Source organism: Anopheles merus, chromosome 2R (genome assembly GCF_017562075.2).
Source record: "Anopheles merus strain MAF chromosome 2R, AmerM5.1, whole genome shotgun sequence".
Classification (NCBI taxonomy): domain Eukaryota; kingdom Metazoa; phylum Arthropoda; class Insecta; order Diptera; family Culicidae; genus Anopheles; species Anopheles merus.
Window position 1 is genome coordinate 45,507,523 of NC_054082.1, and position 13,742 is coordinate 45,521,264.

The 13,742-nt window shown below is 40.4% G+C and overlaps 1 protein-coding gene across 1 annotated transcript in view; it reads left to right on the forward strand.

The window, feature by feature from the left end:
• Nucleotides 1-13,742, forward strand: part of LOC121588079 — a 55,106-nt gene that overhangs the window by 33,364 nt on the left and 8,000 nt on the right. The window lies entirely within an intron of this gene.

The window sequence follows — 13,742 nt, forward strand, 5'->3', positions numbered from 1 at the left end:
AACTGTAGCTTTTCGGGAAACAAGCTGAAAAATGCAACCCACTCGGGAGCAACATTGCTGGTGCAACGATTGTCCTTGTATGTGGGCCGGCAAATCCGATTACATCTTCCCAGCCTGTCGTCCTAGAATGTTCGTCTCAGTAATGGTCATTAATAGAAAGATGTGCCCTCAGCAGCTTGGACAACTCGGTAATATCTTCTTTTCTTGTTACGTTCTGTCTTGAAACAATGTTCAATATCCTCTCAAATTTGTTTTAAAGATACTATGTTTTAAAGATACTAGTGCTCCAATATACATACATATGATACATATACATATGATGCATTCATATATATATATATATATATATATATATATATATATATGCATTTGAGATATTAAAATTTTAACCAAATAGGTAAAAAGATCTTGAACTTAAAAACTATTTCTCTATTTGTACAAAGATTTCTCTAGGCCCGTATCACTTTCCAATATTATTCATTGTCTGTTTAAATTGGCTAACCGCTTACAAACCCGCCTGTTTAATCTCTAAAGGTTTCGGTGACAAAGTGTGTTAAATGTGGCCGTCCATCGACCCCGAAAAATGCCTCATCTACCCGCATAGCAACAAAAAGACTTAACAACATAAAAAGCTGACCGGCCAAGCGAAGCGAAACAGAAACCGATAAAGATTTTTGATCTCACCGTAAGCGATCAACCATCCAACCGACCGACCAGTTGATTGAATTTGGAGGAAAAAGCAACTTTCACAAAGCTCGTTGCCGCAGGGTAGCGAGAATATTGAGTTTCACTTTTTCGGCCCAAGCTCCACAGAAGGCAGATCCTTTTCTACGAATGTTTTTCTCCTTCCCCCGATGCTTTCCACGCGTTGGAGTGGGTATGATGGAAGCGTCCGAAAATTGGAAAAACGTTATAAAAGTGCTGTAATCAATGATTACAGTGAAGCATTTCAGATTTCATGACCCAAAAGTGGGGGAATGAGAAAACCGGAAAGGGATACCGACCGAAAAAGGGGCCTTTCGGCGCCGAGGTTCTTATCGGTCTTTGGCAATCGATCCAATTTGTACGATTAGGCTTTCATTAGGTGGATTGTGTACTCTTTTAGCGGTGCGATTGAATGAAATGTTGAATGTTGGTGTGAGAGGGCATTCAACAGGCCGGTTTACGCCTGTAGTATTGTTCTTGAAATTCTCACATTTTAATTTAAGAGCTCATTTTAATTACATTTCCAAGGCGCAGGTTGGTTGGTTAGGCAGACAATATTCTCAAACATCACTGAATTGCACAGCACATATCCTTAGAATAGAAAATGCGATCAAGAAATAAAATAACTCAGATTATATAATTTAAAAAAAAAAACACTATAATGAGCCAACCAAAAATCAATTCCGATCATCAATCATGTTTCGAAACTACAGCTCATAATGCACTTGCGATGCAATAATTACCGTTCAGAAGTGTCACTCATTCAATCATGTTTGATTGGCACAACTGGCACAACGCTCACTAGAGTAGCTCAAGTTTTGAGCTTTTTTACTCGCTCTATCTTACCCACACTGGTGTAGTCGTTAGTTCTTATTATAAAGATCAACTCGGAAAATCAGTTCTGATTATTATTCTCCATTCCAAAAAAATGCAATTTTAATAGATTTTCATCGTGTGTCACAGTTTTGGATTGAAGTGATTTGCAGAAATAATTCAGTCAACGATTGGTTCAACTATACATTACATTTCAAAATCTTTGTTATTTTTCTTAACAGTTTTTTTCACTTCATTTTTCTTCTTTTTCTTCTTTTGGCTCAACAACCGTTGTCAGTCTAGGCCTGCCTGTACCACTTGTGGGCTTGGCTTTCAGAAACTAATTGATTTCCCCCCGTAGCGGGATAGTCAGTTCTATTTATGGCCACGTATAGCTACGAATTTTTATATATTTGTTTAATTAAATGTTTTGGTTTCCTGTATTTTATATTCTTCTTCTTCTATAGCACAGCAAGCGTTGTCAGTCAAGGCCTGCCGCTTGTGCCTCTAGTGGGCTTGGCTTTCAGTGACTTATTGATTTATCAATAGCAGAATAGTCCGTCCTACGTGTACGTCCGACATACACGGTTCATTCGGGGCTTGAATCCATCATGGGCATGTTGTTAAGTCGTACGAGTTGACGACTGTACTATGAGACCGGCCAAACTCATGGCATTAATAAATAGTAATATAAAACAACCGGGTATTTTATATTACTAATTTATTAATATTTGATAGTTAATAGTTGATTAATAGTTGATTCAAGCTATCTTCCGCGAAAGTGACAAGTTCTCTTATTTAACTTATTTCGCTGAATTGACTAATAAACAATAATAAGCAATAAAACTAACAAAAGAAAACATTTATCTTAATAAAAAAAATCTCGGATAAAAACACAGTTTAAATATAATTTTCGAAAGCATTCTAACATTCTTACAGTTATGTCTTTTGCTACCCCACACTTTTACTTTATTGTTAATGAATGCAGATGATGTACATTTCTAATTTATTTATATAAACCTACAAATATAGCATCAATAATGCCTTATAATCTTGCCGCTCAAAGCTAGAATTAGATTCGAGTGCCTGCTCGAAAACACGGTGTTGTTTACATTTACCCCAAGGTGCATTAAAGAGATCACGTGGTGGAATCTAGAAACAAAGTGTAGCAGGGGGCGGCCCAGTGATACAGTTGTCAACTAATACGACTCAATAACATGCCCGTCATGGGTTCAAACCTAAAAGAGACCGTCTCCCCATAGCAAGGATTGACTATACACCTGGGTGGTAATGAATAAAGTCTCAAAAGCCTGTATAGGCCGGCATATCCGCGTAGGACGTTACGCCAAATAGAAGAAGAAAAAGCAGGATAGTCAATCCTACTTGTGGATGCCCGCTCCATTCTAAGCTTGAACCCATGACGAGCTTGTTGTTAAGTCGTACGCGTTGACGACTGTATCACGACACTTTCAGCCCTACAACAGCAAATACATCTTGCACTACCGCGCGAAACTTACGTAAAATAGAAAGCTCTTTAATCATGAAAGCCTTAAACAATTATTCAACATACACTGCCAAACTGCATCATTACGTACACCAAACTCTTCGTACCAATGTATTGTTCACCATCGCTAATGTTTCCCAAAAGCCAGTTTGGCTAATCAAGCAAGAAAACTAACCTCCTCGGTATCAATCACCTCGGTCTGTACCGAAAGGCACTTAACTAAGGACTTTGAGACAATCGAGCGGGGATGCTTTGTCTTAGCCGTACAACATTTCAACACAACCCACGTGCCAGCTCAGGCAATGTATGGACTTAATTTTCCTGTTAATCTGATTATAGCGGGAGTCAATAAAATTACCATAATGGCGACTTATCGTGTTGGCGTCGGAGCGGGCGATTGAGGGTGGACGAATGCCCGGAACAACGCGAGAGTAATTATTCTCTAGAGTTCATCGCCAGCTCTTCACCAAGTCCACCACCAGCGTTCATCCTAGATTGCACAGTTCCAACAGTTTCCAAGGTGCTCATCCTGCCTGGTATTTTCCGAACACCGAGGCTGGAGGGTGCAGAATTGTTCACCCGGTGAAACAACATCGAACCTAATTGAATTTTCATTGAACGGCTGCGGGCAGCGTAATTGATTTACGTAGCTACCTCGGTCGCGAATTCCGTTTACCACTCCCCAGTACCCATCCTCTTTAACCTCTAGTGATTTTTTTGTGATATATAAGCTGAAAACTCAGTCCTTCTGGGAAAGTTTTATTTTTGTGTCAACTTTTTTTCATCCCTTGCACGTGCGGTTTCAGCGTGGTTTTGCAAACACCCAACTCGCTACTCGCACCCTTTCTTCCCTGTCCTTAACGGCTACAACTCGCTGACAACCTTTGCTGTTGGTGATAAATCTTCCACGGAACGCTCCCTTGTTCACTTGATCGATTCAGGTTTGACAGGGCATGCAACAAATGTCCTTGCTAGGATTGATTGTTTCACTTCCACATCCCTTTTCCGACCCCATCTCAAGGGCGACACTGCGTCTGCAGCACGCACAATGACTGAAGGAAATAACCGTAACCAACGGCACAACCGATCAATGGAAAAAGCACATGGCCAGAAATGTTTGGTCCCATGCGTTCAAAGAATTCTGTGCGATTCAACAGAAGGAAGGAGTTATTCGTTGCTTAACGACGGAAAAGAACCTCGAGAGCAATATGCCATCGAACGCTCGCTTCCGGCCCGGTTCGGTTTGCCTAATGGGCTAATACTTTGAGGTTTGGGTATGCTTTCTTATACTTTTTTAACCTCTTTTGTGTAGCGGTCCCAGTGTTCATGTACCCCGAGCTGAGGCATTCTTATTGGTTTGCTAGCTGTACTTCGCTTGAAATCTCGGGTTGGATTGGTTTGGTCTCATACATCAATGAGCGAATTTCTTGCTACAGCATTGACTGTACAGGTAGGGTGTACGTTGAAATTGCTGAAATGCTTGGAATAGCAATTTCATATATGAAATCCTTTTTTCTACCTCTTTCTAACGAGATGGCGTCAAATCTAAAGGGTTGGAGCGGAAAATTCGAAACATCTCTTTGCTTGATACGTGGATTCCAGGCACGAGCCTGAAATATCATTGGTAGAGTACGAAGCATGATTTTCTTTTTTGTAACTTAAAAAAACGAAACGATACCTTAGTTCACGGCAACACCGTCTGGTTTCTGTTAGTTGCTACGTTCAAATGAAATCGTTGTGCAAGTTTAAAGAAAACTGATGATCCTTTCAAAATAAAATTATCTAACGTTATCTCCACTGGGTTATAGCAAAATATATGTAACATAGTCATCCAACGATGCTTAAAATTTATTTTTAGCCAGCAAGAATGTAATCACCTACTCATATCTGTTTTTTTTTTGTTAATTCATTGTGTAACGCCAAATTGCCATAGTGGAGCTAGCGTAAATAGCAGAAGTTGTTTAACAGTGAGTATAAACATCCCAATGGTAATTGTTACATTGTTTGTAATTCCAAGATTGTTAAAAATATATGCTGTACGAATTTAACGTGTATAAGAATTTTTTAACATGTTTTTGTCATTTGGTGCGGATGTTTATTCAATCACCTTTTTATTCTTACTTTGTTTTACCTGCTTCTGATGTTTGAAGCATAGTAATTTGGTATTAAACATCATAACTACATCATAATACTACTCCGAGTTAACCAAAGAACGTGTAACAATGTGTAAAAAAGGAAGTTTTAGACAAGTTAAACAACGTAGCTCAATACTACACAAAAATTATGTAGCAGTCCACTGGCTTTCAAATGCAAATCAATTTTTAGATACAGTTGTTGCCACTAAATTTTGGCTCTAACTCACCTGTTTTTGTTTGTAAGGTACCAATTTTTGACAGCCTGTCAACAATTTTCCCTCTATGGCAGGAGTCTCCTACGGCCCATGGGCCGCATGCACAGCTTAGTGGACAGCTTATAATTAGGTCTACGATGACTTTGCAAAGGTTAAAATAAATATTACGTTATTTCGACTTTTAAACATAAAATTATATTTTTACTCTTCTAGAACAAGACTCATGCTTTAATAATATAAACATTCCCTTATCAGTTAAAGGTAACGTCAAATTTCCCTCAACCATTTTTGAAGCATTGCGGTCCGCAAGCTGAAAAGTTTGGATACCCCTGCTCTCAGGCATCAATTTTTGACTCTATGTCAATCGATTTATTTACGAAATTTTACGTACTGTCTGAAATTATTTGTTCCAAATTCATTTTATTTAAGTAAAATAGTTAATATTTGCAATGACAGAACTTGGAATATTACAAAGTTATTGCAATTTTTTATGTTTTAATGGATCGAAAACTATATGTTGTGATGTAGGATAATTTAGGCATGTATTTTCAGGTGTAAACCATTATTGAATTTCATTACTTTGCACAAATCAAATCAAATCATACGGTTTTATAGCGTTTTTGTCAAATAACAATTGTCATACATCTGCTCTAATACCTTGTAAATTTATCATGCTTCCTTCAAGAGACAAAAATTGATGACTTACAGACAAAAATAGGTGCGCTAGAGTCAAAAATTGCGCAGGAACACTGTCAAAATTGATGCCTTAGAGCCAAACAACAACAAGATTACAACAAGTAAAAATAGAGTCAAAAAAGGGATATATGTATGATTTTTTTATGGTACGTTCTTTTTTGCGTAACAATCTAACGGGGCTATGATTATCTGTACTGGCTTTCGAAATGTATTAAGTACCACGCAACCAGTTAATCAGTCCTTGCTACGGGAATGGTCAATACGATGCTCAAACCCACAACGGGTATTTTGTTAAGTCGTGCGAGTTGACAATAGCCCATTTTGCTGTTAGATAATCTGCAATTCGCTTTTCAACAAACAAAACCAGTACTATAACGACCTTGGCCGCTACGATAGAGGCTGCTAATAGCAGCTGATAAAGGCGGTAGCATCCTACAGACAGTTTAACCACCTGCAGAGTGAAGTAAGAGAGAATGTGAGAGAAAGCTTCGTTCGAGATCGTCGCAGTTGGATGATCGAAGGAGCTAACGGGCGATGGCGGCAATAAGATGAAGGGGATTCTGGTGTCGGTGCTTGGTTATAGAAAAAATGTTACGAATTTATCAACTAAAGATGATTGGTGTTTAGAGAAATGATATTCATTGCGTAGAGTATCATTTGATATAGTTTTAAGCCTTCCACTACTTCACAACGTATAAGTACTTTCGTAAATGGTTCAACTAGTACTGTATTTCTTCACTTATTAATTATTATATACTATCTAATAATATTGTTATAATAATCTGTTCCATATATTGTTGACAATTTAAGCTTGTCGAAAAATGAGGGTAAAATATTGTGCTGCAAACGGTCCAACTAATATAATTTAAATCAAAATTTCTATTTAAAGTCCAAAAAACTTTATTTGATTTGATCATTAACAAACATAGTCAATCTTATTTGCTATATTCTAAAACATATATTTAAGATATAGATAACAAAACACAATAAGAAGCGTACCAACCTAAAACCATATGCCCGTCGAGCAAGCACTAGAACCCTATGAGTACGAGAAATGATATGAACATCATTTCAACTCCATTATTCTAATCAAAAGCAATCTACCTGTATCGTACACGAACCTCAAAGTGTTTGTCAACAAAACCTCATCAACCTGCTAAATAGTTTACTTAATCGGAAGCAATTGAGTTCTAATCATTGGCACGGTACATGTTTGCCCACCGCACTACTCATCTGCCCGGGTGCGCCCCAGCCATACGCCAGCCGTCAGCCAACACATTTCGTCAGCCAGTGTACACTAATTAGAGCGGCGCGCAAAGAGCTGGTCTCTGCCCTAGTCGAGCGATCGTCACTCCAAACCCTTCTTCACTTAGTACCCCTGCATTGAATCATTACAAATTATGTTAAGGCTCTTCTGCTTCCCGTAGTCATACACTGATATACGAACGCGTGCGCGCGGTGAGAATTAATTCACTTCGCCTGCTGTCATTTATCTCACGCACGTCCCACGCAGATTCCGCCCCATGTCGGCAGAATTTCCACCAAGGGTCTATACCAATTTGATGGGTACTGTGTGACAGCATCAAGTCACGCGGCCATGTGCCACCCGCCGACTGATAAATTGCCTCCGCACCCGGTAGCCCACGGCCTGGCTGCCAAAATCAATCGATTGAGCTAACTCGATTCGGGTGTGTGGTGGATGTGCAAAAAATGCCGCGCGACTGGTAGCAGTCATCAGGCAGTATTTTATCTTTTTTGTCATCTTGCATCACTTTGCTCTAGTGTGGTGTGTGTATGTGTGTGGTATTTTCGGATGGCGTTCAGTTTACGCGTCGGAGTAAACTGGCACGTTTGCTGCCAAGCGATGCGCAGTGTGGTGAAATTGGCAGCATCGAAGACTCCGATCCCCGGAGCCACGTTGTCGGTACGCAACCCGGGTTTGGATTGTAAATTTATGACCTTTTGTGTCACCAATGTCCTTGCCGCCGTCGGTGTCTAGGAGCATCCCCACTTCATTTCAATCGATCGAACACTCAATTGCACAGTTTTGTTCGCCAAACAAACAAAAAAATGGTAAAACGAGAGCTCCCAAAAGCTACTGTGTCTATTGTACATCGAACAGCAAGATGACAGAGGAGTGATAAAAAAGCGCCTTGCCCTTCCTATTCTTTTTCCTACCCGGTATTGGATCATCGTCCGGGAGGAACGAACCGAGGGAACCATTTTTCCACGCCACAGGCTGGCTTTTTTATTTGCTGCCAGTTTTGCATGTATGTATAGTTGTATGTGTGCAGAAGCAAAAAAAAACTCTGCCAAATAATTCATCCAGCACAACTTGTGAATGAGAGGATGAGTGATGGTCGACGATTTACCATTTTCCCAGTGTATACCCTGCACGACAAGCTGTGTGCAAATGCAACAAGCACACCAATAACGACAGCTGGGAGAGCGAAGGGAAAAGCTTTATCTTCTCTTCCGAATGTATTCCCATTCCCTAGACATAAAGCTTTACCGCTGCTGTAAACCTATCCATCTCCTCCGTGCTGTGGAATTGCGGTGCAAAAAAGAACCTTGCTGGGCAAAACAAAAACCAGGCGCCTCCTCCAGCTTTTTGTGCAAGCGTATATTATGCGATACTTCGATGGCTGTATTGGCACGAGAATGCTATTGATTTCTGACAAATCGTTTGCTTTATGCGCTGTTAGTTTTTCGACTTTGCATTAATATGTTATTGAAAGCTAAATCTATTCAACGGATGCAGTCAACCAGACAGGCAGAACAGATTTAAAATATTGGCAATAGATAAAATGAGTTTAATATGATTCGTGTATCGTTTTTATCATTTTGATTTTAATTTTTGTTAAAACCTAACAAAAACACAATTCGATTTTGCTTTTTTTATGTAACACATTGAAACAAATTTTTATTGGAGTGCTATATAAAATAGCAGTCTATGCGATTAAGGTAACGGTTTGTATCAATAATGTTCCTATAAACTATCTCACCAATTTAAAATATCAATGGAAAATCAAAGAGAATGTTATGTTTAGGAACGCTATAATCTGTCAAACTTCTCGCAGATTGTCACTGTGTCCATTTCTCTTCTTCATCTTCTTTAGTGAACTAGGATGTAGTATTTTATGTATTATTAAACCTATGCTCTATAAATCCAAACTCAAAGACGTACTGTTATTTTACAGGGTTTCCCACGATTTATTGGTCGGTTCTCATCAATTTTCGGTGGGTTCCCATATTTGTTCGGTGCGTTCCCACGATTTTTTGGTCGTTTCCCAGAATTTGTTCGTGCAATTGTATTGATATCCAATCGGAAAATACCAATAAATTATGGAAACGAACCAAAAATCTATGGGATACGATCAATAAATCGTGGGAACGCGCCAAAAAATCATGGAAACTGACCAATAAATCGTGGGAAACCCTGTAAGAGTTTCGACTACTCGAGTCATATATCGCTTGTTAATTATATGTTGTTTTTGTGTTGTATTTGACATTTCTTTCTTAAAAAAATATTTCACACTTACTTAATTGAATGTACTCAATATTAAACTTAAAACTGAAACAAACAATAGCATAGTTCTTACTTGCTATTATGCCATACCATTTTCTTCTTGAATCACTTCGAACGAACATGCCTAGCGATTTGTTACCCTCTCTCTTCTGCATTCCCCACAAGGGGCAGTATAATTCCAACGGATTCATATTCATGATTGATTGTTCAATATATCGTTACTAACAAATATCGTTAGTATAACAAAACAAAAAAATATCGTTACTATTGAAGCGTAAAGTTTGCTTTAGCAACACAAGCCAACAGGGGAGTTTATCTTTTGCCACTCTGTTATTCGCTACCTTTCTCATATCAAGTACTACAGCATTGTAATGTCTAGCACAAGTTAAGGCTTACAAAAATGAACAACGAAAGCAAACTCATGCACACACAGACACAGACGTGCACGCGTCCGGCAACGTTTTACGTGGTGAGAATTGGGAAGTTAAACAGAGTTTATGAAGCCGTTCTATTGTAATTCACCGACAATGAACGACAATCCGCCTGACAGTTGCTTCCTACTGCATTGGTTCAGTTTATAAATTTCCATCGTTGTTAAAACGAACCCACACCGGATGGTGACGGAAATTGAGAAGGATAAGCAAAATTTGTACGCACATAACTTGCCCACTTAATCTGCAGCCAGCGATGATGATGCTGATGATGATGATGGGAATGGTGGCAAGGCAAATGGGACGGCTCGAAGAGTAATCATCCACAAGGCGAGCTTGGAAACGACCGGATGAACAGCATGATAAGGAAAATTGAAAGCAGATTTTTCATCTGCGATAAGAGCACAAATAAAAATCGATGATCATTCGCCGCAGCATGTCTCGGGGAATTGGAAGAATCTTTGTATATGTGGGTCCCACGGCGGACCGCCATTGCGCTACGATTTGCTCGAACAGTTTCGCAGGAACCTGTGTCACATTTATGCGGTCAGTGTGGGAGTTTGTGTAAGTGGACGCAATGAACATACTGGTCTGTACGGTCGGCGTCCGCTTTGATGGCCAGCGACGGGATGGAACGGAATTCGTGGATTGTATTCCATAATGGTGCGGTGATTTTTGCTCCATCCATAAAATATGCTGCTTTATGTGTGCGTACGCAGCGGTCGCTACAAGCCGGTGGCAGGCAAGCCTGAAACTGTATTTTTGGGGCGCATACTCGTTGCGGTTTCGTGGCAGTTCATAAAATCTGGCTAGTGGAGTAACGCTTTCTCCATAAGCTAAGTAAAAGTCTTTCGAAACACATAATGGTTAGATTTTATTATGTTTCATAAATTCATATTTTTAGTTAAGTTTTAATCCATTGCACATGAGAAAAACCCCTAAAACTAATGTTTTCTCGAATCCTATTCGTAAAACGAAGAATATTAGTTTCACGAAATGTTTAATGTTTGTTTTTTTCACAAGTACAACCCTTGTTAAGAACTTGTTGAACTTGATAAATGTTATCGAATGAGTTATTACGTTTTGTCCCATAAATAATATTATCTTATTCATAAAATTAATGAAAAAAGTTTTATAAACTTAGGTACAACTTTTTGCATATTAATATTAGTGCATTGCCTTGGACCTTTCTAGGTGTTTTTTGTTGTATATCTAGATCTAGACGTAGATGACACTTGTTCATTCATTAGAACGTACGATGTTCTGCAACCAATGAATCCAAACTTGGTGCATACATACTTCTGTTTGTTGGTTAGGGATTCCAGGCCAGAATACATATTACTTACTTACTTACTTATCCGGCGCTACAACCGCTTTGCGGTCTTGGCCTGCCTCAGGAGTGTCCGAAACCGCTCACGGTCTCGCGCCTTCGTCTGCCAGTCCGTTATCCCGGCCTTAATGGCGGACGCCTCCACGCCATCTTGCCACCTCAATTTGGGCCTACCACGCCTCCTCTGTCCTTGTGGACGGCCTAAAAAGACTTTACGGGCTGGGTCGTCCGTTTCCATGCGTATAACATGGCCAGCCCACCGGAGCCTGGCGAGCTTTATACGCTGTACGACAGTGAGGTCGCCGTACATCTCGTATAGCTCGTCATTATAACGGCTCCTCCATTGTCCTTCCACACATACGGGGCCAAGTATCCTTCTGAGCATCTTCCTCTCGAACGCGGCTAAGAGGGTTTCGTCAGATTTGGACAGTGTCCATGTCTCAGAGGCGTATGTGAGTACTGGTACTATATAGGTACTATATAGTCCCAGCTTCGTCCATCGCGACAGGTTCTTTGAGGTGAACTGCTCTTTCAGGCTGTAGAATGACCGGTTGGCAGCCAGCATCCTTGCGCGCAACTCAGCTTCCATGCTATTGTCGTTGTTGACCTTTGATCCCAGATAGGTGAATTGTGGGACGACTTCAAAAGTGCGTTCACCTATCTGCACGTCACGCCTACGTAGGTTCTGATTATTTGTTGGCGGGCCCGCTGATGTTGCCACCATCAGTTTGGTCTTTGCCTCGTTTATCTGCAATCCGAGGTTCTCTGCCGCCTGCTCGATCCCTTGGTAGGCTTCTGCTACATAGGAGAGCCGCAGACCAATGATGTCTATATCATCAGCGTATGCCAGGATCTGGGTTGACTTATAGAAGATGGTTCGCGTAGTCTCCACCCTCGAGTCACGGATGGCTCTCTCTAGCGCCAGGTTGAATAAGAGACAAGCAAGCCCGTCCCCCTGGCGCAGACCTTTGGTGGTAGCAAAAGGTCCTGAGAGTTTTCCATCCACCCTCACCTGGCATGTGACGTTGGTCATAGTCATTCTAACTAGCCTTATCAGTTTGGCCGGGATTCCAAAAGAGCTCATAGCGTCATACAGTTTTACCCTAGCTATGCTATCATATGCGGCTTTGAAGTCAATGAAGAGATGGTATGTGTCGTGTCTGTATTCAGCCATCTTCTCCAAGATCTGCCGCATGGTGAAGATCTGATCAGTGGTAGATTTTCCGTTTCGGAATCCTCTTTGATAGTTTCCGACTATCTCTTCGACGTGCGGGACAAGGCGATCCTGAAGGATCAGGGAGAATATTTTATAGGCGGTATTCAACACCGTAATACCCCTGTAGTTGTTGCAGTCCAACCTATCTCCCTTCTTGTACATGGGGTAGATGATGCCGAGATTCCAATCACAAGGCATCGATTCGCTATCCCACACCTCAGTAACAATTTGATGAATCTCGTTTTCTAGTCGTGCACCTCCATTCTTGACCAGTTCGGCTGCAATTCCGTCGGTTCCGGGTGCCTTGTTATTTTTCAGCCGACGGATAGCCTTTCGTGTTTCTTCTATGCTAGGTGGCAGTAGCATGACACTATCTGCTAGTGGCGCTTCTAAATGTTCGCTAAACTGGTCGTTGAGTAATTCATCAAAGTACTGAGCCCACCGCGAGAGGACCTCTGGCTGGTTACTGACCAGATCTCGTTGTTAGGTACAACGTTGTTTCGGTGACCTGCTATCGCTTGGTAAAACTTTCGTGTCGGTCCGTACGCCTCTCTGGTTTGCTCGAGTTCCCGCATGTTTTGCTCTTCCAAAGCATGCTTCTTGGAGCGGTGAACTCGTTTCTCTTCGCGTCTAAGCCGTGAATATTCCTCTGCGCATGCCCGCGTTCTATGCCGTTGCTGCATTGCTCGGTATGCAGCATTCTTACGTTCGGTCACTTGTCTGCATTCATCGTCGAACCAGCCAGATTTGGTGTTGCCACGACGTGGTGGGAGTATATTATAGAGTATAGAATACATATTAACCAAAACATAAAATCACCAATCAATGCAAAAGTTTATCTATTTTCAACGAATAATGCTAAATTTAGTGTAACTTTGTTGTGGTTATGTTTCCTGTCATTTTAATGTCATTTCTATATAAGAAATGATGAATATATATGTTTGGAACTGAACCTATATCAGATATAAGCTGGAAAGGATTTTCAAATGCCAGAGGCATGATAGATTTACATTTGAATATTTACATACATATAAGATGCCAATAACTCCCTAATATTAAGCAATACGGCCGAAGCCGTTCTTTCTGAATGAAAAAAGAGCATGATAAAATAATTTCACTAAAAAATATGTTCTCGTTGTAAATACCTAAACATTAATAAAACACGGTT